Source organism: Microtus oregoni, unplaced genomic scaffold (assembly GCF_018167655.1).
Source record: "Microtus oregoni isolate MIOR12 unplaced genomic scaffold, Mior012 000030F_ref0000283, whole genome shotgun sequence".
NCBI lineage: Eukaryota > Metazoa > Chordata > Mammalia > Rodentia > Cricetidae > Microtus > Microtus oregoni.
Genome location: NW_024543089.1, coordinates 3191435 through 3218070, shown reverse-complemented (window position 1 = coordinate 3218070; position 26636 = coordinate 3191435).

Sequence of the window (26636 nt, the reverse complement as noted above, 5' to 3'; positions counted from 1 at the left end):
TCCTTTGGTGTCCCTGCTTCATGAAAGAGTCTGCTAGATATTCTGTAGGACACAGAAGAAAGTGACTGACAAACTGCCAATATAAGTGGAACTGTCTTTGAAATTTCCTGCTTCATGGAAAAGTCTGGGACTGTAGGCTAAAGAGGATGCCCCAATGGTACAGAAGAAATTTTGGTGACTGTCAAGGTAGCAAGATGTTTCTTTCAATTCTAGAGTTTTGAAAATTGCTTACAATGAACTTATTGTTTACTTGGGTAATATTATATCCTTCTGGAGTCTTTAATGGAGTTGAAGAATTTATGGTTATAGTTTTTCTTACTTATGATAAAAGATAAAATAGATATAAATATTGTAATTATAATTCTTGCTGGATAACTGTTCGTTATATGTAATTTTCCTATGCTAAAGTTAAAACCTTCCTTTTTATTTAAACAGAAAAGGGGAGGTGATGTGGGATTTCCATCTGTATCAATGATTAATAAAGAAATTGCTTTGGACCTTTAGCAAGGCACTAATTAGGTAGGCAGGGAAAGCTAGTCTGAACGCTAGGAGAAAAGGGACAGAATCAAGGAGAGATGCCATGTAGCTCCACTGGAGATAGTTGCCAAAACTTTAGCCAGTAAGACACAGCCATGTGGCAATATACAGATTAATGGAGATGGGTTAAATTAATATGTAAGAGTTAGCCAATAAGAAACTAGAACTAATGGACCAAGCAATGATTTAATTAATATAGTTTCTGTGTGATTATTTTGGCTCTGGGCAGCAGGAACTAACACATGGTTCTCTACTCCTACATTTTACAAATTCCAATCATGGTTCATCATCAAAGAAATCCAGGGCAGAAATTGAAGCAGGAACCTGGAGACAAGAACTGACTCAGAGGACATAGAGCAGTGGTTCTCAACCTTCCTAGTGCAGTGACACTTTAATACAGATTCTCATGCTGTGGACCCCTGAAGGCATAAGTCACAAAATCATCCCACACCAGTTTAGAATTATGATTAATAAAAGGGTTATTTATTTAAAGGGAAAACTTACAGATCACCATTCTAGACAACAGCCCTCTCTGAAACCAGGAAAGGAGTCTAGTAACCGAAAGAAGTGGAGCCTGAAGCAAAAGGAGAGCAGGTCTACTGCTGCTTTTTAAAGCAAAAGAAACCATATCCAAGTGGGCTGGTATCTTAAAGGCTATTGGCTGAAGGAGCAGAAGGATTTCCCGTAGTACCTCCCCCTTTTGTTTAAGTAAGAGAGTTACAAACCCAATACAAAACAATATACACTAGGAACATATATCAAGTATAAGATTAGAATTACAATCAGCATAAACAATATTAAGCAAGGAACATATGCTAAATGTTTTAATAAACATTCTATCCTAAGGAGTTTTAGTCTTGTATTGGAAATGGCTTGGCTAGATCATTAGAGGACAGTAACTATGACTATCTAATCTTCAACCCCATTGAAGGTCTGGGAAGGGAGATAACATTACTTGAGCAGGCAGGAAGTACAATCAAGTAGCTTCCAAAACGAGCAATATATGACAGAGACAATTAGCTACCTGAGCAAACATCCAAAGTCTCATTTTGCAACGTTGAAGCAACCAACTTTGGCTATGGCCTAGGGTAATCGACAGACCATTTTCAGGGGCAGGAAATTTTCAAAACAGGTTTATCCTTTCTTGACAAGATTTGACACTCCTGCTTACCCATTTCCAAATATCTTGTAACTTGTCAGTGGTTGAGGCATTGTCAGTTCCTTGCCCAAAGGCCAGTTTTACCAAGAAGAAAACAAACTCTAAGTGGAGTGTCTCTGGTGCTCAACCATTTTCTCAGGAATAGATTGGTGCTGTCATAAGCAGTCATGTCTCATGTCAACAGAACCCTAAGTTGTTTAAATGCCATGTTCCACAGAACCTTGAAGTGGTGGAAGATTAATTATCTAGACAGAATGCAATCTCTATGTATCCAAAGAACCTAACTGATCTAACTGTATGTACAGCAAGCATGAGCAACTATTGACCTATAATAATTAATACCTGTATAACTTAACGACTAAAACTTTATGTCAGAATATTAAATAACCTGTAAACAAATGTGCAACAAGTGAGGACAATTACCTCAAAACGTAAACAATATATAAGTATCTTGATCATAGGTAGGAGTAATATATAATGCAATATGAATATCTTAAAAGTTGTATCAATATACAAAATGTCCTAAACAGAGATAATAACTTTCATATATACAATCTGACAAAATAACTTTGTATAGGTATAAAAATAATGTAAACAAAAGTAATAAATATAATTTGAACTTGTATCAATATACAAAAATTATACCAATGTAAATTATCCACAAATAATAGCTCACAAGTATTCATTCTATTACCTACTATCCCCCCCTTTATTGGTTATTACTGTAACCCATACCTGGATTCATAAACCATATTCTGTTTTCTAGATGCACCTTAGAGGATAGTTATTTTTTCTTCTGTCAGCATTCAAACACCCAAGGTCTCTTGAATTTTTTGAAGATGAGTGTTGTCCTGCAAAGACAAGAACAGAACCCTGTCCCCATCCTATATGCTTTTCTTACCACCTGTATGGTTAATCACCATTGTGGATGAGCTGTCATTTCTCCTTTTCAATAGGTTTCTTCTTTTCAAAGAAAATCTTTATTAATTTTGATGGTATCCATAATTTTTCTTCTCCTGTGGAAACAAGAGCAAAACCCCTTCCTCAATGGAGCACCTCTCCTGGTTTCCATTGTAAGGTCAACACATCCTTGAAATATACTGATTGATTCAATTCAGAAGTTTTTTCCATTATCCAATGTCTCTCTGCTGCTGTTGTTCCTTTCTCATTAGCATTAAGAAAATTTAAAGTTATTATGTATTATGCAATCTATTTCTGGGGGTATTTTTCATCCCTTTCTGTTTGTTCAGCATATTCTTTTTTTATTTTTTTAATTTATTTATTTATTAAAGATTTCTGTCTTTTCCCCGCCACCGCCTCCCATTTCCCTCCCTTCTTTATAATATGATTTGACTTTTCTATAACTGCCTGACCTGTAGGATTATTTGGTACACCTGTAATGTGCTTTATATTATAATAAGCAAAAAAATTGCATTTTTTAGATACATATGCTGAACCATTGTCTGTCTTTATTTGTGCAGGTATACCCATGATGGCCATAACTTCCAATTAATGTGTGATTACTAAAGCAGTCTTTTCTGAGCACAAGGTGGTTGCCCATTGAAAATCTGAATGTGTGTCTGTGGTGTGGTGTACATATTTTAATTTACCAAATTCCGTAAAGTGGAACACATCCATCTGCCAGATTTCATTCCTTTGAGTACCTTAGGGTTACTTCCTACAGGCAACAGTGTTTGATTATAGAAAGAGCAAGTAGGGTATCTCTTTATAATCTCCTTAGCTTGTTGCCATGTAATAGAAAGCTCTTTTTTTAAACCTTGCTACTGATATGATGCTTTTTTATGAAATTCTGAGTCCTGCAACATGCTTCCAATCAATAATTGATCAATTTCTGCATTACCTTGTGCTAGAGGACCTGGCAGACCCATATGGGATTGGATGTGTGTTATGTACATAGGAAAAAGCCTATTCCTAATTATGTCTTGCACCTGGATAAGCAATGAAGTCAATTATGTATCATCTGGTATAAATTCGGTGGTTTCAATATGCAAGATAACTCTTTCTGCATATTGTGAATCAGTAACTATATTGAGAGGTTCTTTAAAGTCCCTTAGCACCATGAGAATGGCATATAATTCTGCCTTCTGGACAGAATTTTAAGGGCTTTGTTCCACCTTACTTAATTCTTCTGATTTGTAACCTGCCTTCCCTGATTTATTTCCATCAGTATAAAATGTACAGGCTCCAGTTATTGGTGCATCGTGTACAATTAGAGGAAGAATCCAAGAAGTTCTCTTTATAAGGTTAAGTCTATCACATTTGGGATGGCTGCTATTAATTTCTCCCAAAAAATTAACACAAGCTCTTTGTCATGGTTCATTGTCTTCCCATAACTTTTTTTATTTCATCAGTAGTAAAAGGTACTATAATTTCTGCTGGGTCTATACATGCTAGTTGACAAAGTCTCAGTTTACCTTTTATAATTAATTCAGAGACCTGTTCCACGTAAGTTCTTAATTTTTTACTTGGTTTATGAAATATAAAGATCCATTCTAAAATAATATCTTCCCTTTGCATTAAAATTGCCATAGGAGAAATTCTGAAAGGTAATATTACTAGAATACAACTAAGATTTGGATTCACTCTCTACACATGTGCCTCCTGTAATTTTTCCTCAACCATTGTCAGTTCCTTTTCTGCTTCAGCTGTTAATTCTCTGGGACTATTCAAATCTTTATCACCATCTAAGGTTTTGTTTAAATGAATTATTAGATCAGGTGTTTTCCCAATAGCCAGTCGTAGCCTGGAAATGTCCCCTAACAGTCTTTGAAAGTCATTAAGTGTTTATAATCAGTCTCTCCTAATTTGTGCCTTTTGTGTTCTAATTTTCTGTAAACCTATTCTGTATCCAAGGTAATTAACAGAATCACCTCTTTGAATGTTTTCAGGAGCAATCTGTAATCTCCATTTAGGCAAGACTTTCTTTACTTCGTTAGACATCCTTTCTAAAGTATCTGTATTTTTGTTGCTACATCATAACTGTAATTTAATACTGTTATGAGTCATAATGTAAATTTTTTGGAGATTCAGATTTGGCAAAACATTTCGTGCCCCACATGTTGAGAACCACTGACATAGAGGAATTCTGCTTTCTGGCTTGACATCTGTGGCTTGCTCAGACTGTTTTCTTATCTGTAACCACCTGCCCAGGGTTGGCACTACCCATAACAAAATAGGCCTTCTCACATCAATCAAAAATCAAGAATGATACACAGACCAGTCTGATGTAGGCCATTCTTCAGTTGAGGTTTCTTCTTCTTGGGTGACACTAATTGGTACATCAACACAATACTATCTAAGGCTCCAGACATTCATTCTGAATATTGGAGCTTACCTTCTACAGGTAGAAGAGGAATGCTCTATAACTAATAATTTAGGCACTGTGTTCATTAGCTTTCTCATTGCTTTGATGAAATGCTTGGGAAAAAAAAAACAAAGATTTGTTTGTGCTCGCAGTTTTAAAGTTTCAGTCTAAAGTCAACTGGATCCATTTTAGGATGACTTGAGGGAAAACAGAACTTGATAAAATAACATGTAGCATAGGAAACTTGCTCATATTATGGTAGCCAAAAATGGAGAGGGCTAACAAGAGGAGACAGAAGCCAAAATATATTCTTCAGAGGCATGCCCCAACAACACTTTCTCCTACTAGCTTCCACTCTTCACAGTTCCTCCACAACTGCCAATAGTCTGTTCAAATTTTAAATCCATTCTTGGCTTAAACCTGGTTAGATGAGAGCCCTCGTGATCAAAGGATCTTCTTCAGATATACCCAAAGGTATGCTTTACTAATCTCTTAGGCATTACATTTGTTACTTTTGTATTGTGATAAGACACCATGACCAAGGCAATTTAGAAAATAAAGGGTTTATTTCAGATTACAGTTCCAGAGAACTAGAGTTCATGATGGTGGAGCCGAATAGCTGCTGGAATAGCAGCTGAAAGTGCACAGCTGAACTCTAAGTAAGAAGCAGAAAGAGCAAACTGGGGATGGCAAAATGGCTTTGAAACCTCGCAGGCCACCTCCAGTGCCATCCATCCTCCAAGGCTATATCCCCTATGCTTCTCAAATCAGCACCAACAGCAAGGAACCAAGTGTTCAGATGCTAGAGAATGCAGAGACATCTCATTAAAATCAACACAGACATCTCTCAACACAAGCAAGTTGATAATCAAACATACTAAATCTCCTATATCTTTATTTTATATTAAATATGAGGTCAAATACTTCACTCTCTGAACTACATAGTGCTATGTGGTGTTATATACCCAGTGGTCACAAACGAAACAGAGTGTACTTCAAACCACTGTCAAGTTATTGAAGCTCTGATAAAATACTATAATATTCACAAATATTCATTGTATTATAATTTCTTACAAGAAGCTTGCCTCATGTTTTTATCCTATTTGAAAGAAGTATATATCATTTTAGGTTTTGTGTAACTTACACAAAATATAATAGAATTTATTCATGGTAGCTAAAAGATCTTAATTTTAAATTGAGAAATGACAAGAAATAACTGTATTTAATATTCTATAAAAATTATAAACATATACACGTGTTCCATACTGCAAATGAAGAAATAACCTCTAGGTTTACTTATGGATATTTATAGATATGATATTCAACGGTAACCTGTAATTAAAATTGTGTTGTAATAAGAGCGGCGGGCTATGTTTCTGGCACCCGGCCGCCCACACAGCTAGCTTTACCCGAAATAATTACACGGAAACTGTATTCTTTTAAACACTGCCTGGCCCATTAGTTCCAACCTCTTATTGGCTAGCTCTTACATATTGATCTAACCCATTTCTAATAATCTGTGTAGCCCACAAGGTGACTTACCAGCGAAGATCTTAACCTGCGTCTGTGTAGGGTGGGAGAATCATGGCGACTCCTGACTCAGCTTCTTTCTCCCAGCATTCTGTTCCATTTACTCCACCCACCTAAGGGTTGTCCTATCAAATGGGCCTAGGCAGTTTCTTTATTAATTAACCAATGAAAGCAAAGATTAGAAAGAAATCACTCCCACTTCATAAAATTAAATCCCAGATATATTAATATTAAGAATTACGATAATACTAAACAAATTGTCTTCTCATATTTTTCATTATCATTAATTATCTATTTGCTTCCTACTCTGTCAGACACTAAACTTGAAAAATTAATGTCCAGACATTACTGTCAAAGCATTTTATTTTTATAGATCAATACAAAAAGAAATTCCATCAATATGATGAGCTGTAATTGACAAAACAAATAAGGTAGTTCATACATGGGCTTCACAAAAGCTTCAGAGGCAATGTGTCACTTAAACTGAAACAGGCAGTATATCAACCAATGAAGAATGAAGTTTTGAACCACAAATCCTTTTTGTATTTCTGGAAATGCCAGGGTCTTTTTATGATAAAAGTAGAGGAGAAGAGGGGAGGGACAACAGTAGAAAGTGAGAGTGATTTTAGTTAACTTGGTACACCTCTACATGTGTCTGAGGGCATTGGCTTAAGCTTTAGCTGAAGAGAAGAGACCCTCATTGAGCATGGGTAGCAACATCAATGGACTAAGGTCATAGACCGAGTACAAGAAAGGAAGCAAATGACACACTAGTATTCACTGCTCTCTGGTTCTTGAGTGAAGACGCAATGTGACCAGCCACCTCTCTCCTGCTGCCATTTCTTCCCTACCATGGTGGGATGTGTCCTATAAAACACAAGCTGAAATCCCCTGTGGCATAGTTGGTTTGCCAAGTATTTGTTTTGCTACAGCAATAAGAAAAGTATGTTTCCCTAAGACAAAGAAACCACCCATTGTTTGTGTTCTGATCCATGAGCTTACCTGGTAATGGGATATAATCTTCATTGACCATCCTTAATAAATCTTATTAATATTTGCAATAAAATCAAATGCATCTATTTTGCTAATATTGTGGCTTCAGAGGATTCTTTCGCTTCTCTGCCTATAAAATAAAATGATTTCTTTTGTAATGCCAAAAAAAAGTAAGTAATCCTTCCACACTATGAGATAGTTTTCAAATCATTTTTCATGTTCTCTGCTTCACTCAGCAGACAAGCATCAGCTGCTAGAGTTTAGTGGTTTAGAGATACTGTTAGATGCTTTCTATGGCAGACTTCAGGGAAATGCTGAGAACCAGCAGACACTGGAAGCATGGAGCCACTTTGGTTTCAGTCTCAACTGTATATTTGATGAATTTCAAGCTAAGAGATGCTGGGGGAAAAAAAGAAGAAAGTTCTGAATTGAAAGAACTTTGACATAAAGGATTACAAAGAATTATACCAGTCATATGACTGGGTACTAGCCTAAAAAAATAGAAGGATTTTTCTGACATATTAATTTATTTAAAGAAGAGGTATTTTGTTATAATCTACATTCATGTGTATGAACCCTAAGGCAAGTCATAGTCATTGCTTTTCTAAGACCACACCTCCATGAACCCACAAGGTCATTGTTAGTGCTCCAATTATAGAGATTTTACTGAGAATGGATTATTACAGTTACAGCCTGGAGAGAGAATAATAATCAGGAGTGAAACTAACCTCCAGGAACAAAAGTCTGGGCCGTGTTAGGAAGATCTGAGTCACATCTAGAAGCAAGCCATCTGGCTCCAACAGGGTACAAGGAATTTTAAGTGGGTGGAAATGTTGACAGATATTAACGAGAGTCTTGGCACCAACCATGAAGAAAGAAAGAGCTGGAGTCACCCACAGATGCTCTGATGGCACAATGAAGAAATCACAGCAGGATGGAGTGAGCCTTGTGTGGTACAGCTGAGCAGTGACAGAGGTGGCTGTAGAGGACACCCACAGACTCCGTTATACACCTTGTTGGACACTCTGTACTATTTCATTGCTTGTGTGCCCATTTCCTTTCGACAGCCAGTCTCTGACACTATTATTTGACAGTTAGGTGTGTGAAACTTAGCCTTTAACAGCACAGTTCTCTCTTAAGCCCTGGTACTCTTATTTGAACAACTGCCTTGGAGGGATCTTGGAACTCATTTGGCCATAGGCCTTAGTACTTGATCAGCAAGTACTAAGGATTTTCTATCCCAGTAAAGAAAGCCCAGCCCCCGTGGGTTTCCATGGAGGCAAAGTCAGATTCAGCACCAGAGCTTCTCTGCAAAGCCACCAGACCTATGCTATTATTCACATATGACTGACCACCAAAATTTTCTCAAAATCTGCTTCTAAGAAACCCAAACTAAGACAGCTTTATTAGCACGACTTTCAAGCCTTCCCCTGTATTGGTCCCCTTCTTTGTTATTAAAATGAAACATCCAAAACAGGCTGCTTATTTTACTCACAGTTTGGAGATTCAAAGGAAGAGGTATAAGCATCAACTGGATTCCAGTGCGAACCTTATGGCCAAAGGTGTCACAATAACCAGAGCAGATGGAAGGAGAAATCACACCAAGAATAAAACCACAGGAAGTTGAATCCTACAATCTCTTCAGAAGGCTTGTCTCCAATGGTCTGAGGATCCCTCCCACAAGCTCCACCTCCTAAAGATCCAGCACCACCCACTTCCCCAATGAGGACCTAGCTTCAAACTCATGATCTCTGGATGGGGGACACATTCAAACCAAACTACAACCTCATCAACCCCTTTCCTTATAGTATAGGGACATAGAAGATTCCTAGACAACTCCTTTGTGACACAGAAAAGGACGATGCTGTCTTTGAAGAGGCATCTTACAGAAAGTGTCTATCTTCTATAATATCACAACTGAATTTTTGCTGATTTTCTTTACTGAGAAAATGCATACCCACAATTGTGTATGTCTGATTGGTTTTTTTTTTCAGAAAAATGTCAGATAAGAGCTTCAAATGATCAAGAACATTAGTTGTCATATTCAAGTGGATCTCTCTTTTGCATTTCTTCCTCGCGCTTTTGTGACTACAGGCCAGAAAGGCTCCTGTTTTCTTACTTTTTGTTCTCTGAATGAGCTCCGTGCTGTGCTGTTGCTTTGCTCAGCTGGTGTCAGCACTTGCAAAAAATGTCCTTTTGTCCCCTGGCTTAAAGGCGGATGATGGCATTGTTATCCTCACAGGTTTGACCTAGTTCATTCTAAGATGTGTGTCTACCGGAGGACGGAGAGCTTTGCAGGGCCTGTCTGTACTTGAAATGTGCTGAGCTCTAGGCCAACTGCCTCAGAAGAGAAGAAGACCATTGGACCTAAAGGAAGTTGTGGCTAACAGACCATGCAAGCTCTCCTGGTCTAATCTCTACTTTCTGGGTCTGCTCAGGGTTACACCTGGTTTTGGTGCCAGGTCTGAGATTAGCATCAACGTATCCAGACTCTCAGTCTACACTATTTAATATTCAGCAAGGTTTATTTTTTTTTCTCTCTCTCCTTAAAGAGGCCCTTCAAGTTTCTGCCTATGACGCTAGTGGTTTTACCACTCCCTTTATGAGAAAGAGAGATGGAAGCCTTCCAGGTGAGTCACGGTTTATCTTTTCACAGAGCAAATACCTAGAGCAGCACAAGTTGGAAAAGTCCATCTTAGAGCATGCTGACCAGTGAATGACCTAATACGCAAATCCCCAGCAAGGTGTGGGATTCTGGAAGGCATAAATACCTAAGACTGCAAAATGGAAACTGTTTGTATAGCATTGCAGTTACCTAAGCAACAGAATTTTTGTGATTGTACAAACAAGAACATTATATTGCTTCCTTTATGACTGAATATTTCAAAAATAAATTAATAACCATTGACATACTTTTATTATCTCAAGTTTAAGTTTCTGAACTTAGAACAATCATTTTATTAGTAACAAAGTTATTATATACATAGCAATCAAAATAAATTATGCTTTTTATTATTTAAGAAAATTTAGTAGGAGGTAAAATATCACATTTGAATTTTGGCAGAGCTTTAATTAATAGAATCGGGGTTCCGGAAAGGAAACTGAGCATATTCCTTGTCATAGATTATTAAAAGAACATATTTGTAGCGCTCTATAATGATCAATTTTATATATCAGTTTGGTTCAAACATTACAATGAATGTTTCTCTGCAATTATTTTTGAAAAGCTAAATATTGAAATTAATAGCTTGAGTAATGGTGGGAGTGACGGCTCTTTGGATAAAGTACTTAACATGTAAGTGTGCATCCGTAAGCTAAGATCCCCAGAAGAGACATTAGGACAAATATCATAGAGGAACTTTTTCAAGTCCTTCTATGGTGAGATGGGAAATGGAGTCAGAAAGATCTTTGAAAGCCTGCAGGCCAGCATACACAGCAGTGAACAAGAGACCCTGTCTCAAACAAGGCAGCGAATGGAGACTGACCCCAGAGGAAGTGCGCTGACCTCTCTGCGTATGCTTTGGCATGTGCACACCTGTGCTCACATACACACAAACACAAGCACACATGTATACACAGCTGGAGTTTGGGGAGAAGGTGGAGGAAATGGGAGGGGAGGAAGTAGGAACTGGGGTTGATATGTAAAATGAAAAATACAGTTTGTTTTCTTTGTTTAAAAAAGTAAGAAAAAAATGTACTGGCTTTGTGGGAGCCTAGGCAGTTTGGATGCTCACCTTACTAGACCTGGATGGAGGTGGGTGGTCCTTGAACTTCCCACAGGGCAGGGAACCCTGATTGCTCTTTGGGCTGACGAGGGAGGGGGACTTGATTGGGGGAGGGGGAGGGAAATGGGAGGCGGCGGCGGGGAAGAGACAGAAATCTTTAATAAATAAATAAATTTTAAAAAAAAGTAAGAAAAAAGACCAAGTAATGCACACTGATCTCGTGCCTGTGGGTAAGCATTATTTATCAATTACAACTACTTTGAGACTTCATCTTACCCCAATCAAAATAGCAGAGATTAGGGATGAATATAATGAAAAGCTGGGTCCTCCTCATAGAGAGGCTCATTTATTCCTCCCGATAGCTTACTGTGGAACATCAGCTTTCTTCTGACCTTCAGACTAGACAAAACACCAACTCCATCTGGGTCTCAGCCTTGCAGATTGCAGATCTCGAACACTGCCAGTCTCAATAATCACGTGCCAAATTGCTTATAATTCTTTTCAGGCACATATGTGTGCACATATACACACATACATGTTGTTGGATGTATTTCTTTAGAGAATTTTGATACAAGCATCTACTGCATGTTGGGAATTGCTATAAACTTCAAAGCAGAGCAATAAGAAAGATACTATCCTGCCAATTTTAAGGATGAAAAAGTACGATCAAGGTAAGTTTTAGTGACTTAGCCCAAGGACTGAGTGCTAAGGGCTATGTCCAGGGTTCAAACACAAGCCCACCTGCTCTCAAAGCCTACATTCAACACTTTAATCTCCTGTCTCCCCAGAGACTCATGCTGTTTTCCTTCCAGCTTTACACAGCTCTTCCTAAAATGTCTTTTTCCACCCTGCTGCCTCGGTAATGCAGTAGAGTGGTCAGAAGTGAAACCTGCTTCAATGCGTCAGATCCATGCTGAGCTCCAGGAACTTGCTCTTGGGCCTGACTGATTTCTATGTGTCACTGCCTTGAGGGGAAACAATCGCCTTTGATTTTTACTGAACAGAGACCACACCCCAGATTACTGTACTCATCCTGATACTTCAACAGAAAACATATGTAAGTTTACTGTCCATACCTTGATCTGCACCTGCTCATGGCTCTTCAGTGTTTTTATTGGGGCAAATCAAGGTTTCCATGCAGTAACCCAAAGCTTTGCAAAGCACTTCCTTGGTGTGTGGTGTGGTGCATGGACATGTTTCCATACACCAGATTGCAATGGGCTCAATCATATACGGATATTAATAGCAAGTTACAAATACAATGGAGGAGGAAAGATGATGGACTGCTTCAGTGTGCAGAGATCTCATCCTGAAGAACTATCTTTGAAGTCAAGAAAATGGATGTCTGCATCCGAGATGGAGTGGGGAGTGAAGCTGAGAATGGCAGTTGGGTGTCAATCCTCAGGACTCTCAGCTTGTCTGGTTTTGTTTGTTTGTTTGTTTGTTTGTTTGTTTTTCAAGACAGGGTTTCTCTGTAGCTTTGGTGCCCGTCCCAGAACTAGCTCTTGTAGACCAGGCTGGCCTCGAACTCACAGAGATCCGCCTGCCTCTGCCTCCCGAGTGCTGGGATTAAAGGCGTGCAACACCACCGCCCAGCCAGCTTGTCTGTTTTTAAGTCAAATGACTTGAAATGTGTCAAGTATTCTTGTTTTAATTAAGAATAAAGGCCATGGAGAGTGAGAGGTTTGGGAGGTTTTGTTGGTTGGTTTGCTTGCTTGCTTGCTTGCTTGCTTGAGGAGGTTTGCTGTTTTATTTTAACTAAAACAAGTTTTTGGCTATCGAAGCATGATGAAATGCATCTAGAAGATTTTGTTCAGTCACAAAACATTTTTCATCATCATAATGGACAGTCCAAATTTTCCCTTGTTCAGATTTTAGTACTTACATACACATGCATATACATTCTGCACGTGTGTACTTCTGTGAGATAATTTATGTAGGTGGGCCTTCTATCTATGCATTACTTTCATTGGTTAATAAAGAGACTGCCTTGGCCTTTTGCTAGGGCAGAAAATTAGGTGGGCGAAGTAGACAGAACAGAATGCTGGGAAGAAGGGAAATGAGGAAACCACCATGAAGCTCCAGCCTGAGATGGACACAGGTTAGGATCTTTCCCGGTAATCCACCACCTCGTGGTGCTACACAGATTACTAAATATGGGTTAAAGTAAGATGTGAGAATTAGCCAATAAGAGGCTGAAACTAATGGGCCAGGCAGTTTTTAAATGAATATAGTTTCCATGTAATTATTTCGGGTAAAGCTAGCCAGGAGCCCGGCCACAGCCCACTGCTCCTATCACTGTGGATAATGTATGTACCATGCATATTTATGTGTGCATGTATGTTATGTATGGAAATATTTGTCTCAAGGTGATTTGAATGGAAAGTTCTGTGTAGTTTACAGGTAAATTCCATAAATATTTTTCTATTTCAATAATAGACCTATAGAGCATCAATAAAACCATAATAATTATTTTGCATCAAAACATTTTTGTAGAGTGCTAGAGAGTTAAGAACACTAACTATGATCTTCCAGAGGACCCAGGTTCAATTTCCGGCACTCACATGGTGGCCCACAACCACCTGTAACTCCAGTTCTAGGGGTTTCAATGTCTTTTTTTGACCTGTATTGGCACCAGGCAATCACATGGTACATAAATATATGTGCATGAAAAACACCTATACACATAAATTTTAATTTTAAAAAGGAAGACTCTATAATGTTTGGTACAAAAAAATTTAAATGTTGACCTATTCGTGAATGTTTTGAAGTACACTGAATTATATTTGAACCAGCTGTTAAGGCAAAGTATTATTTTTCTTTTTTTTATTTGTTAATTTTTATTATAAGCCAATTTTCTTTTTTTTATTGAGAAAAAAAAATTTCCGCCTCCTCCCAGCCTCCCACTCCTCCCCCCCTCCGCCCACTCCTCTCCCCCTCCCCCCACTCCTCTCCCCCTCCCTCTCCAGTCTGAAGAGCAGTCAGGGTTCCCTGCCCTGTGGAAAGTCCAAAGTCCTCCCCCCTCCATCCTGGTCTAGGAAGGAGAACATCAATGACTTCTCAAATTTTGCACGCAAATGGATAGAAATAGAAAATAGTATCCTGAGTGAGGTAACCCAGACCCAAAAAGATGAACAAGGGATATACTCACTCATAATTGGGTTCTAGCCATAAATAATGGTCAGTGAGTCTATAATTTGTTATCCTAAAGAAGCTAGATAAGAAGGTGAACCCAAAGAAAAACATATAGCTATCCTCCTGGGTATGGGAAGTAGACAAGATTGCCAGGCAAAAATCGGGAACTTAAGGGTGGGGTGGGAGGGGGTAAGGGGAGATGGGGAGAGAAAAGTGAGAAGGGTAGGATGGAGAGAACTTGGGGCAACAGGATGATTGGGATAAAGGAACATTATTTTTCTTTTTATTTTATATCCCAGAGCAATATCCCTTCCCTCCTCTCCTCTCAGTCCCTCCCCCAAACCCCCTCTGCCCTCCCCCATCCACTCCTCCTCCTTTTCTCTTCAGAAAAGAACAGGCTTACCACTGATAGCAACAAAGCATGACCTATCAAGTAGCAAGTTGTGGTAGAACTAAGCACCTCCCCTTGTATTAATGAGAACTAGGTTACCAAAGCCCGTCAAAGCATTAGGGACAGGCCCTCTTCCCACTGCTAGGAACAACAAGTAGAACAACCTACACAACTGTCACATAAATGTAGAGAGCCTAGGTTGGTCCCATGCAGGCCCCCTGGTTGTCGATTCAGATCCTGTAAGTTCTTATGAGCCCAGGATTTTTGATTCTGTGAGTTTTCTTGTGATTTGACCAGAACTTTTTAAATTTTTTTATTACTTTGTGTGTCTGTATCTGTGTGTGTCTCTCTGTTCTTGTGACACATGCTCACACACACACCCATCATTCACACATGTATGCAGTGCCAATGGCGCCAAAGAGCATGTTCATTTCCCTGGAGCTAGAATTAGAGGTGATCATAAACTACCTAATGTGGGTGATACAAATTGAACCCCAGTCTTCTGGAAGAGCAGCAAGAACTCTTAAACACTGAGCCATCTCTCTAGCGCCATGACTAGGACTTTAAATGACAGAAAAGACAATGGAGAGGGTTTGAAAGGCAATGGTGACATGCTGTAAGAGGAGGCTTAGAGACAAAGAAAAGGATGGCATAGCATAGAACTGTGAGAAAGCTCTCCTGTGGAACTCACCATCTTTTAAGACATGCAACAATGAATAGGTAAAGAGACACTCGGGGTTATTCAGGGCAGACTGGAGGTTGAGATTTAAGCTTTTCATGTGAAAAAATATAATAAGCTTAATGCCACTGAGAATGTAAACTGGTGTGACCACCATAGGAATCAGTATGAAAATTGTTTTGAAAAAAAAAAAACACTAGAATTACAACCACCATCTGACTCAGCTATAATACTCCAGGACATATACACAAAGGACTCTATCCTACCACAGAGATACAGTCATGTTCATTGCTGCTATGTTGACAATAACAAAGCAATGGAATAAATCTAAATGTCCAACAGTCGATAAATGGATTTTAAGAAGTGGTTTATATGCACGGTTAAATTTTATTCAGCCACAAAGAAAAATGAAATTATGACATTTGCAGGAAAATGGATAAAACTGGAAATTATGATGTTAAGTGAGGTTAACAGATCACAAAAACAAAAAAACACATTTTCTCTCGTTTTCAGACTCTAATTTTTAATTTTATATGTATATATGAGGTTGTGAACATAAGTTACAAAACTAGAAAGGAGAATAAGGAATATTAAGGTGAGGGACGATGTGTGATGGGGGAGAAAGAGAACTACAAGAGAAATGGGAGCTCTCAGGACAGCTGTGTGCATGAAAATACCACTGTGAAACCTATTAATCTGTACACTAATACTTTTTAAAAACTACAAAAAGACCACAAGCATGTTTTTAAAGAACAATATAGTAAAAAATGTGTTTTAGGAGCATTTGTGTCATTTTCATAAGTAAAAAAGAAATGATCCAGGCTTCCTGATACCCAAAACTAGGTTGGCTTCACAGGATGCATGGAGACATCAGGCTCCGCTCATCCTTATTCAGCTATCAGGCTCGTTCATGGAGGGTAAGTGAGTGATGCTGATACCATCCACAATCCCATAACATAATGAAAACTTAAAGACTACAAACAGAGAAATAGAAGAAGAAATACCGCAAGCATTGAAAGGTAATCAGTATGGTTTTGTGTAAGAGATGCAAGGGAAATCACCAGGATATTATCAATTTGCCTCTTGTTTGAGTCTTTTCGTGCATAACAATTTTGACCTAATCTACTCCATATTTCCAATTTCAAATAGCTAAAAATTTGGCGATGCTATTGACAGAAATTGAATAACAGATCTAGAGCAGCAGGTGACTGGAGAATAAATGAATTCAGTTATGGGCAGGACACATTTGAACAGAAGACAACGTATTCAAATACAAATGTTTAGAAGTCAGCTGAACATACCTATGGATACACTGAAGGAAAAGGAAGGTCTGGGTCTATATATAAGCTGACAATGGTTTTCAGCATTTGTTCATCTTCCAGTTATTAAAAACTTACATTAAGGTACATATCAATTGCATTTGAGAATTTTTATTAAAATGTTTATTTTTACTTTACTTCAAATAAACTAAAAACTTCTATTTGCTTCAAAGTTGTATGCTGTGAAATAATCCTTCTACATACTATGAGTATATGTATTACTCTCATTGGTTAAAAAAGAAGCTGATTGGCTTATAGCAAGGCAGGATAAAGTTAGGTGGGACAATCAACCTGAAGATTCTGGGATGAAGAGAGGCAGAGTCAGGAGAGACAGCAGCCAGCCACTGAGGAAGCAGAACACATAGAAAATGAGATAACAAGCCATGAGCCAGTGGCAAAGCATAGGTAAGAAATATGGGTTAGTAACTGATGGAAGCAGATGCAGAGATCAACAACCAAGCACCAGGCCAAGCTCCTAGAGTCCAGTTAAAGAGAGGGAGGGGGAATTATATGAGCAAAAAAGTCAAGATCATGGCAGAGGAACCCACAGAGACACCTAATCTGAGCTTATGGGAACTCACAGATTCTAGACCTACAGTTGGGGAGTCTGCATGGGACTAGACTGGGCCCTCTGCATGTGGGTGACAGTTGTGTGGCTTGGTGTTTTGTGGAGCCCCTGGTAGTGGGACCAGGATCTATCCCTAGTGCATGAGCTGACATTTTGAAGCCCTTTCCCTACAGAGGAATACCTTGCTCAACCTTGATGCATGGGGGAAGGGACTTGGCCCTGCCTCAACTTGATGTGCAAGGCTTTGTTGACTCCCCCATGGGAGGCCTTCCCTTTCTGAGAAGTGAATAGTGGGGCATTGAAAGTAATTTGGGGGAGCAGAAAGAAGGGAGGGAGTAGGAACTGTGGTTGGTATGTAAAATAAATAAAAAATATACAAAATTTTAAAAAAGAAATATGGGTTAATTTAAGTGTAAGAATTAATAACAAGCCTGAGCTATTGACTGAGCATTTATAAGTAATACTAAGCCTCTGAGTGGTTATTTGGGAACTGGCCAGCAGAAGAAAACCATCTGACTATAGTTGCAATTTTACAAAATAGAAAGGAAAGAAGTTGAATTTGAAGCATAAGCAATACCTTTTACTCTATGCCAAAGAATTCCTGCACAGATGCAGCGATAACTTGTGTCAACATTTTTACTGTAAAACATCATGGCAAAACTGAATTTTACATAGAGAGGATGATAGTAGGGCTTTCCTCCAGAGATGAAGAGCACTTCAGTGTTTCCTTCAATGGTGAGAATTTTTCAGAAGACACACCACTCTTATGATTGCTTCTTTTGTGCATTGGAAGGCTCCCCTGAAGGTAACCAAGAGCAATGGCAATGTCTTGTAATATTTGTGGTAGAGGGAGTCTATCAGAGACTATTGCTGAAGTCACTACATATTTTAAATCAGAACAAGGAAAAATCAAGCTGGCACTGATCGGGAACCTTCATCCCTACTGGCTAGTTTTGAAAGCACTGAAAATTACTATGTATGATATCAGAGTAGAAAAGCAATCATGAATCATACCCATATGTGAACCCCACAAACTACAACAACGATTGGCCTGGCACGGCATGCCCACTGGTGTGAGAGTGGCATAAAAATCATAGGGGTAACCACACACTTTCTAGCTGGATTTAAGTCCTGCCTCACAATACAAAACCCATACCTGTCCTCATTATTGGGCCAAGACAATGTGACTAGATAGAGCATAGTATATAGTAAAGAAATTACCACTGTTCTACTGTTTTATTGCTAAATGAACATAGTCTTAAACCAACTCCTCATAACTTTTCTTTATCCATAAGTCCGTGATCTCTCAACACTAATCTTAGAAGCTTGTATTTGCGGTAAGTAGTAATTAACACAAAGATCCACAAACTAGCCAAGATACAGATAACATGAGGGTGAAGAATGTTCAGTCCCAAAGGAACAGAGATGCTGCACCAGTACCTCCCTCCAAGGCTCAGGTATTATTATGGAAGAAGAGGCTGGAAAATAATAAGAGCCAGAGAATATAGATGACTGCAAGGAAACATGGCCCTCTGGAAACAATAGGGCAAATGCACATACAAACTCACACTGGTAGTGACAACATGTACAATACCTGTGAAAGTCCAAGCCAGACCAAAAACCATCATGGAAAATAAGTTAGACACGCCTATCCATGGAGCTATTGGCAATGTTTAGCTGGAAAAGAGAGAGATTGTTTTCTCTAAAATGTAACCTATAGTCAAATTAACCCTGGAACAGACCACACACACAAAAATATTTGGACAGCATGAATTGGTCTTGTGGGCTTTAAAAAATGTGGGGTACACAAAGTGGGAAAAGAAGAGCAAGAAGTAGGTTTAGAAAGAATTGGGGAAGTGAAGATGAATATAACCCAAACACCTTGTATAAACATGCTCAAAGAACTAATAAAATATTTTCAAAGGCTCCATGTAGCTAGTAGTTGATGATGGGAAAAAAAGGCTCTCTTTCTTCCACTCTCTCTCTCTCTCTCTCTCTCTCTCTTTCCTCCCTCCATCTTTCCCTCCTTCTTTTTTCCCCTTTCTTCTCACCTCAGGACTGAATCCAGAATTGTATTAATAATACATAACAATAATACATAATAGCCAATATAATAATATAATATACAATATATACTCTAGATAATAATCTCAGAAAAATGAATCACATACTGATTACAAACTTCGAACCACCTAGATACTTGTTATTTATGTATATAAATATCCTATATACTAAATTTGTATTTTATTTATAACTTGATTTTTTTAATTTTCACTATGGCCCTTTTATATATTTTTAACTTTTATCTTAAAAGAATACCTTTGGTTAAGACTCTTACTTATAATTCATTTTACTTGTTTTCACATCCAGGGGAAAAATATTGAAATGTGTTCATCAAAAATTTCATAATTTAACAAAACCTCAAAAGAAAAGTTTTCCAGAAGTTTTCAGAACAAAAAAATATGATCAAATCACTTAAAGCAAAGCCAAAATTTCCATTGGAGTAGTCACCATTTTCTTAGGCTGTCAAGCTATTAAGAAAAACATGATAGTCAATTTGTAAAACTAAATGACATGTTTTTCAGAAGAAAAAGTCCATGTATAAATTAGATTACAGTGACATTTCGCTAACAGGCAGTCCCCTAGGATTTGCAATTCAATGTATGCCATTTGATTTAAGACTCTTCCGAGTTTGTTCTCCATAGCAGCATCACTGACTCCATGAAGCATGTGGCACAGCCTTACCTAGAGAGACACTCAGTAAGTAAGTAAGTCTCATGGAATCTATAAAACAGACTTGAGTTTTAAACATATTGCAGGTCTCTGAGCGGTGGTCAGTCTTGTGAGCATTCCTTTTCTAGTGAGGTCTCCTCCCACTACACATGGGACTGCATAATCCTTTTCCAATCTTTGGGAGTCTCTTTAAACTCATGTCCGAGAACATCTTTCCTGTGTGCAAGGACAAAACTCAGATGCAGATTGCCCAAGCATGGTCAGATTTCAGGGAAATACCTTCTCCTCCCTCACTGAAAACTGACTTAGTTCTTACCCAAAATGATTTCATTCTTGAGGCTTTTAGAAAGGTTTGCATGTGGTTCATGACCCAGAACGGAGTGCGGAAATGTGGAGGGGAAAGAGGGTGCAAAGAGTATTTTTCAAGGTATTACTACAATCATCTCCCTCTCCTTCTTCTCTCCGCCTTAACCTTTCCCACTTCTCTGTCTTCGTCTATCTCTCCCCAACCTCCTTCTCTGACAATGAGAAATATGAGCACGCCGCCACTAGCATCAGCACCAATAAGAGTGCCAGAGAACAGGAGCAGATTACAAACTAAAAATATAATAATGTCTTGCCAAAGGAAACAATGATGCTTACGACTATTCCAAAAGCAAAAGCAATGAAACATTTTTAAAGACTTTTTCAAGATATTTTTAATTGCCTAGGTCTGAGTGAGGGTATGTGCTGGAGAGTACCTATAGAGCCCAGACCAGATAGATGCCTGAGTCTGAGTTGGGGGATGTGCAGGAGAGTACCTATAGAGCCCAGACCAGATGTCTGGAGCTGGAGCAACAGGAAATTATGAACTGCTGGGCATGCGCGCTGAGAACAGAGCTCAGTCCTCTGGAAGAACAGTACGGGTGGGTCATCTTCCCAGGCCCGTACACTGACTTAGCCTTCGAATTTTGTTCTGGAACATGCCGAGTTAAATTCTTGGACTCATAACCCATCAGTATGTAAGGCCATGTCTTCCTGCCTCTGCAGAGCTGGGATTGTTGGGATTATTGACTACTGTTCTTAACAGTATTTCTTAGAGTGTTCCTACTTGTGCTATCTAGCACCCAGTATATTGCTCTCCAAAAAAGGTCACATACATCACAAGAGACAGAAGCTAACACACTGGAGAATGAGAACATGTTTTGGAATTTACTTTGGTTCTGATACCACAAAGGAAAATCTATTTGAAGCATGACATAAAGAGAATTTTCACTAAGGCCATGCATGAACTATCATCATCTGGTCTCCTGGGGGGATATTTTGTAATGAACAGACCAGTGAAACTGTCACTCATCAGACCACAAATGGACTGAATTATCTAGACACATTTTTTTACATTATCACCAAAAATGTAACCTTAAAAGAGTACTGGAGATTGAAGGTGGGGCTAATACAAGAAATAAGGAAATGGGACAAGAACACTTCTCCTTAGAGCCAAATGCTTTATCAAGTATATCTCGAGATTTTTAATTTTTTTTCCAATAGCCCTAACATTAAAAATCAGTTTATGTATGAATTACATCCAGTAAAACTAAGAACAATTTTTTCCTCAGCTATATTATCTTAAAACAAATTTTAAAAATCATTTTTACCGACCCTTTTAGCACTGCTTTCATAGTGTTCCATAGGATGGAGGGGGGAGGACCTTGGACTGCCCACAGGGCAGGGAACCCTGACTGTTCTTCGGACTGGAGAGGGAAGGGGAGAGGAGTGGGGCATGGGGAGGGGAAGGGGGAGGGAAAAGGGAGGTAGAGAGGAGGCAGAAATTTTTAATAAAAAAATCATTTTTAATGAAAAGTCAAAATATTTTATAAAAAGTACTACAATGGTAAGATGTTAATTTTTATAGAGATCTTTTGAGTTTTTCTAAATACTTCAACCTACAAAATTCCCTTTGAAATTTCCCTGATACAGAGCCATGCATTTGTACACGGAATCTTCCTGTGCTGGAACGCTGGCCTATTCCACTGTAGGGAAGCCGGGAATAATCATTAAAATCCTTTCTTTTAGCAAATTGGATTCTGTGCACTTGTAGCTTCTTTTTCTTGGTCACTCAGATATTTCCCAAGGTGAATATTACCAGTTCCTCTTAAAAGATAACTTTACTCTCCATTTTAATTCCAGTTTCTTGGCTTGGGACAGTTTTCAGTTTGCTCTTTGACTGTTTGTTCATAACACATCAGTCACAACTGGAACTAACCCGGGTGGCAGGCACTTAGTAAGTACAAACAGATCAAGACAGGTAAGATCTTGTTCTCATAGAGTTTAGAATCCACTGGCGTAGCCACAACAAACTTGTAGCTTGCAATAAAATAAGTAATTAAGGAAAATATGAAATAGATATAAATCTAAACAGAGAAGTATATAGTCACAGGGCAAAAGCATGACTTGGTGGCTAACAGGGATTGGGATCAGAATAGCCCAGTTAAGAATGTTACATTTATGCCAAGATCTAGAACTTGTCAGGCAGTGTACAGCTAAAGAAATAACCCTGAGGTCTGGCAGGAGAAGAAGAGAGACAAGGAAAGAGAATAGTACAGGAAGGGCTGGAGAAGCAGCAGGGATGAAGTAATGAAGGGTTTTCTATGGCATGCTAACAGTGTGTTGATTTCATAGTGAATACACTTAGCTGTGCCATATTCATGCTGAAATTCCCGCTGGCTTCCTTTCACAGTTCCATAACCATTGCTGTGACTTCCAACACCCAATCTTTATACAAGTTCTAGAATTTGCTGCCACAAATTCCAACAGTGAGTGTCCCTTCCACCTCTTGCTCTCTTTCTCCTCGTCCTCCTCCTCATCTTCTCCAAAGAATGAACCTCTGCTATACAGAAGTCTGTAAAACTCATTTTTTTCCACAATCCATAAGCTCTGTTGATTCTTGTCTCTCCTCCAGCCCCTCACGAGGCATTTCCTCACTGAATGACAGGGTAAAAACATTTCTAGAGTCTTAAATTTAAAGTGTAAGTCATTTCTAGAAATGACAAAATTGAAATGCCTATCCAACATCTAATATTCTGGTATTTGGAATTCATAAGTATCTCAAAGACAAAAAGAAAAACAGGAAAAGTAGAAATCACAGGGTGTCAGACAACTTTGTAGTTTAAGTAGTGCAATAAGCATCCTAAAATCAGTTTTACATGAAATGACATTCAGGAATTTCAAAGTCCTCATAACCTTTCTCTCTGCCACTTCACTTTCAAAATAAAGCGTTCCATGACATGCAGCCCTATATCCACAAAAACAGAAATGTTTTTTTGCTTGAACTTCGTACAAGAAGACTTTGCTGACCTATTTTCTTTTAATTACTATGCAGTTATTCCTTGATTAATGGCATACGTGTTGACACAGGGTTCACGGTTTGTTAAATACTTCTAGGTACTCCAATGGAAATAAGGATTTGTATTAAAACTGAACTTGGAATCTTGTTTTTAATTGATTATTAAGGCAAAGTTAAACTTATCAGTTAAATAACATTGACTCCAAGGTGAACCACATTCAATGTGTATTTTGGAGTTTTGGATTGAACTCTCTTTTCCCAATAATTACTATGTAAATTGGTATTGGTGACAAACTAGTTTTTAATGTGTCAAAGAGCCTATGAAATACTGTCCCAGAAGTCCTCCTGGAACTTGCGGAGAATACCTGTCCTCGGGTACTTAAAATATTTGACAGTAAATGCCACACATCTTCCTAAAGATTAGTGATATTATTAACATTTACTAGTATAGTACAAAAGATAGGCTGAACTCCTTATTATTATACAAGCTTACACTTATTTGATATGAAAAAAATAACTTTTGGTGGGATATGTAATAAATTCCAGTGATTGAATTATATCCATATAAAAATATTAAAGTGAATTTTAATATCCAGTTCCATAGGATATGGTATTATTAGGTAACAGTGGCTTAACAGAAGGGATGAAGTTAAAATGGGGCCATTAGAGTGATCCCAAACCCAACATAATTAATTCACTTATAAGAGTATATACTCAGAAAGACAATGATGGAATGGAATAAGAAAGAAGCCGGCTACAAACAGGGAAAAAAGGTCTAGAAGATTCTCCACAGACCTCAAAGGAAACCAGCCTGGCAAACAATCTGACTTCAGCTTCCTTTCAGGAGAACATGGAAAAATTACCCTGCTGTTGTCTACATGGTGGTACAGTGTTACAGTTGCCCAGGGAGTTTGTAAAGATTAGAGACAGCTCATACAACTTAATGACTTTTGAGAGTTACATTCTGGTTACATATCTTCAAGGGCATTTTAGGAGTAAATATTTTAACCTGGCACAAGGTCACTGAAATTGGAAATTGAAGCCGAATCAAACTAATGACCATTCTATAAATTTACTAAATCAAAGACTCAGACAAAAGGCATCTGCAAAGTGGCTACCTGTTTGCCCACTGGTACTTCTCCCAGGAATACTAAAAAGAACTCTTTAAAAGAAATCTTTTTTGCTTCTTTACTTCTGGCTACCAATAAATCCATCACTTTATTCAGGTTCTTCTTTAATATACCTTCCTTTGGAATCTTTTGCTCATTCTGTATACAGAATTTGTCTTCATTACAAAAGAGCAGAACAAAAGAACGACCAACTCACTGCTTTCTTGTCTCTCCCATTGTCAACAGTAATTAATGATCCTATTAAAGTAATATGATTTTCATTTGAGTTTGAGTTGCTAAGGACTAAGGGTAACATACAAATCAATAGAGCATCAAGGAACTACTATTCCCACAAACCATAATCTGAGACAAACACCATATGACTCAGTATGCGAAAATGTCTCTTAAAACTCTAAGGCCAGTTGGCAGTGCCAAGCCAATGCCAGCAGCTCAGACTTGTGAGCAAGCAAAAGCAAGAGTCTATGAAACTCAGAAGGATTTCTTCTTATTATCAAAACAGGTTCTAATTTGTCTTGGTTTTCACATGACCCTTCTTGTAAAAATAAATAAAGAAATAAATCTAGTTATATTGGAGTGTAAGAGTTAGGATCATAGCTGAGATTTTTAAAAAGGTTCTCACTAAAGTCAATCACAGGATTTTGAACCCCAGGTCCAAGTAGCCTCCTACATCCACTAAAATATTCCATCATCTTATACAAATTTAAGTCAATAGACTTTCATAAGGTATAAAAATCACGTTTCTGTTTTGTAATAACTTACAATCATCCTTGATTCTCAGCATCTTGTACATCTAAGGGGCTTGGTATTTACCTCTGATCACTGCCAGGGAGAGGTTTCTCTGTTTAAGGGTGGAAACAACCTTAGTCTGTAGGTGAAAACGTACATGTCTAGAAGGTCTGATGGTATGTCAGTTTAGTTATGTGGCAATCTTAGGTTTCTCCTCTTCACATGGGCTTGACAATAGTAGATGTTTGTTGGTTTTGCTTGCTTGTTTGTTTAGCATGGTCTTCAAATTTAATTGGAGAACAGTTGGTTCCAACCATAAGAGTCATGCCACCATTGCACCAATGGACACATCTTGCCTGAAAGGTCAATATTATAGCTCATAAAGTTCACAACTAGGCAAGACTGTTGATATCGTTACCCAGATCCCCTACCCTAGTAGCCTGCGGAGCCCCTCCAGCACTGTGATACCAAGTCAACACAGAGAGCATGTCTATTCAGTGTCAGCTTGATTTTTCTGTATGTAGCCAACGTGTATGGTATCATCAACAACCAAGAGAAATAACAAGAGACTATATTGTTTGGGGAGATTACAAGTCCTTCACGACCAATAATTCCTACAGAGAAAGTGTACACCTGATCCCAGGGTTTTTGATTAGTAATCCGTTGCTTCTACAGCTGGCATAATTTGTTTAGTGGCTCCGTTGCCTCTAAGACTCGAAAAAGCTCCTTTGCTAATTCATTTTCGTATCTCTTAAAGAACTGCCAGTGGGTGATGATATGAATGCTTTGCAAATGCCTTCTCGTTGAGTCTTTGATATAGTAAAAGAATAAAATCTAACTTACAGAATGTTCATAAATTTTATTTGGCTTCACTTTTCAATTTCAGTGACACTTGGGTCAATTTATAATACTTAGAAGACTCCATTTTATATGACTCTATATAAGATTCTAGAAAAAGCAAAATTACCCTGTCAGTGAAATCAGCCATGTGGGTTTTTATTGTATTACCAGACAGTAGATTTTGGATGGTTTTCTTATATCTTCTTCATTTTGATTAACTCTCCTGCTTCTTGATACCTCATTTTCCCCATACCTCTTCCCTTCCCTCAATACACCCCTCCATTACATACTACTATGCTCCTTACTTCAAGGTATCCTATTGTGGAATAATCTTTTTGTACAGTGATGTGGGATGTCCTTCTGCATAAGCATTGCTTTTATTTGTTGATAAATAAAACTGTTTGGGCCAATGGCTTAGTAGAGTAAAGCCAGACAGGAAATTAGAACAGAGAGAGAGAATAAGAGTAGATGAAATCAAGGAGACACCATGTAGCTGCTAAAGAAGAAAGATGCCTGGAATCTTA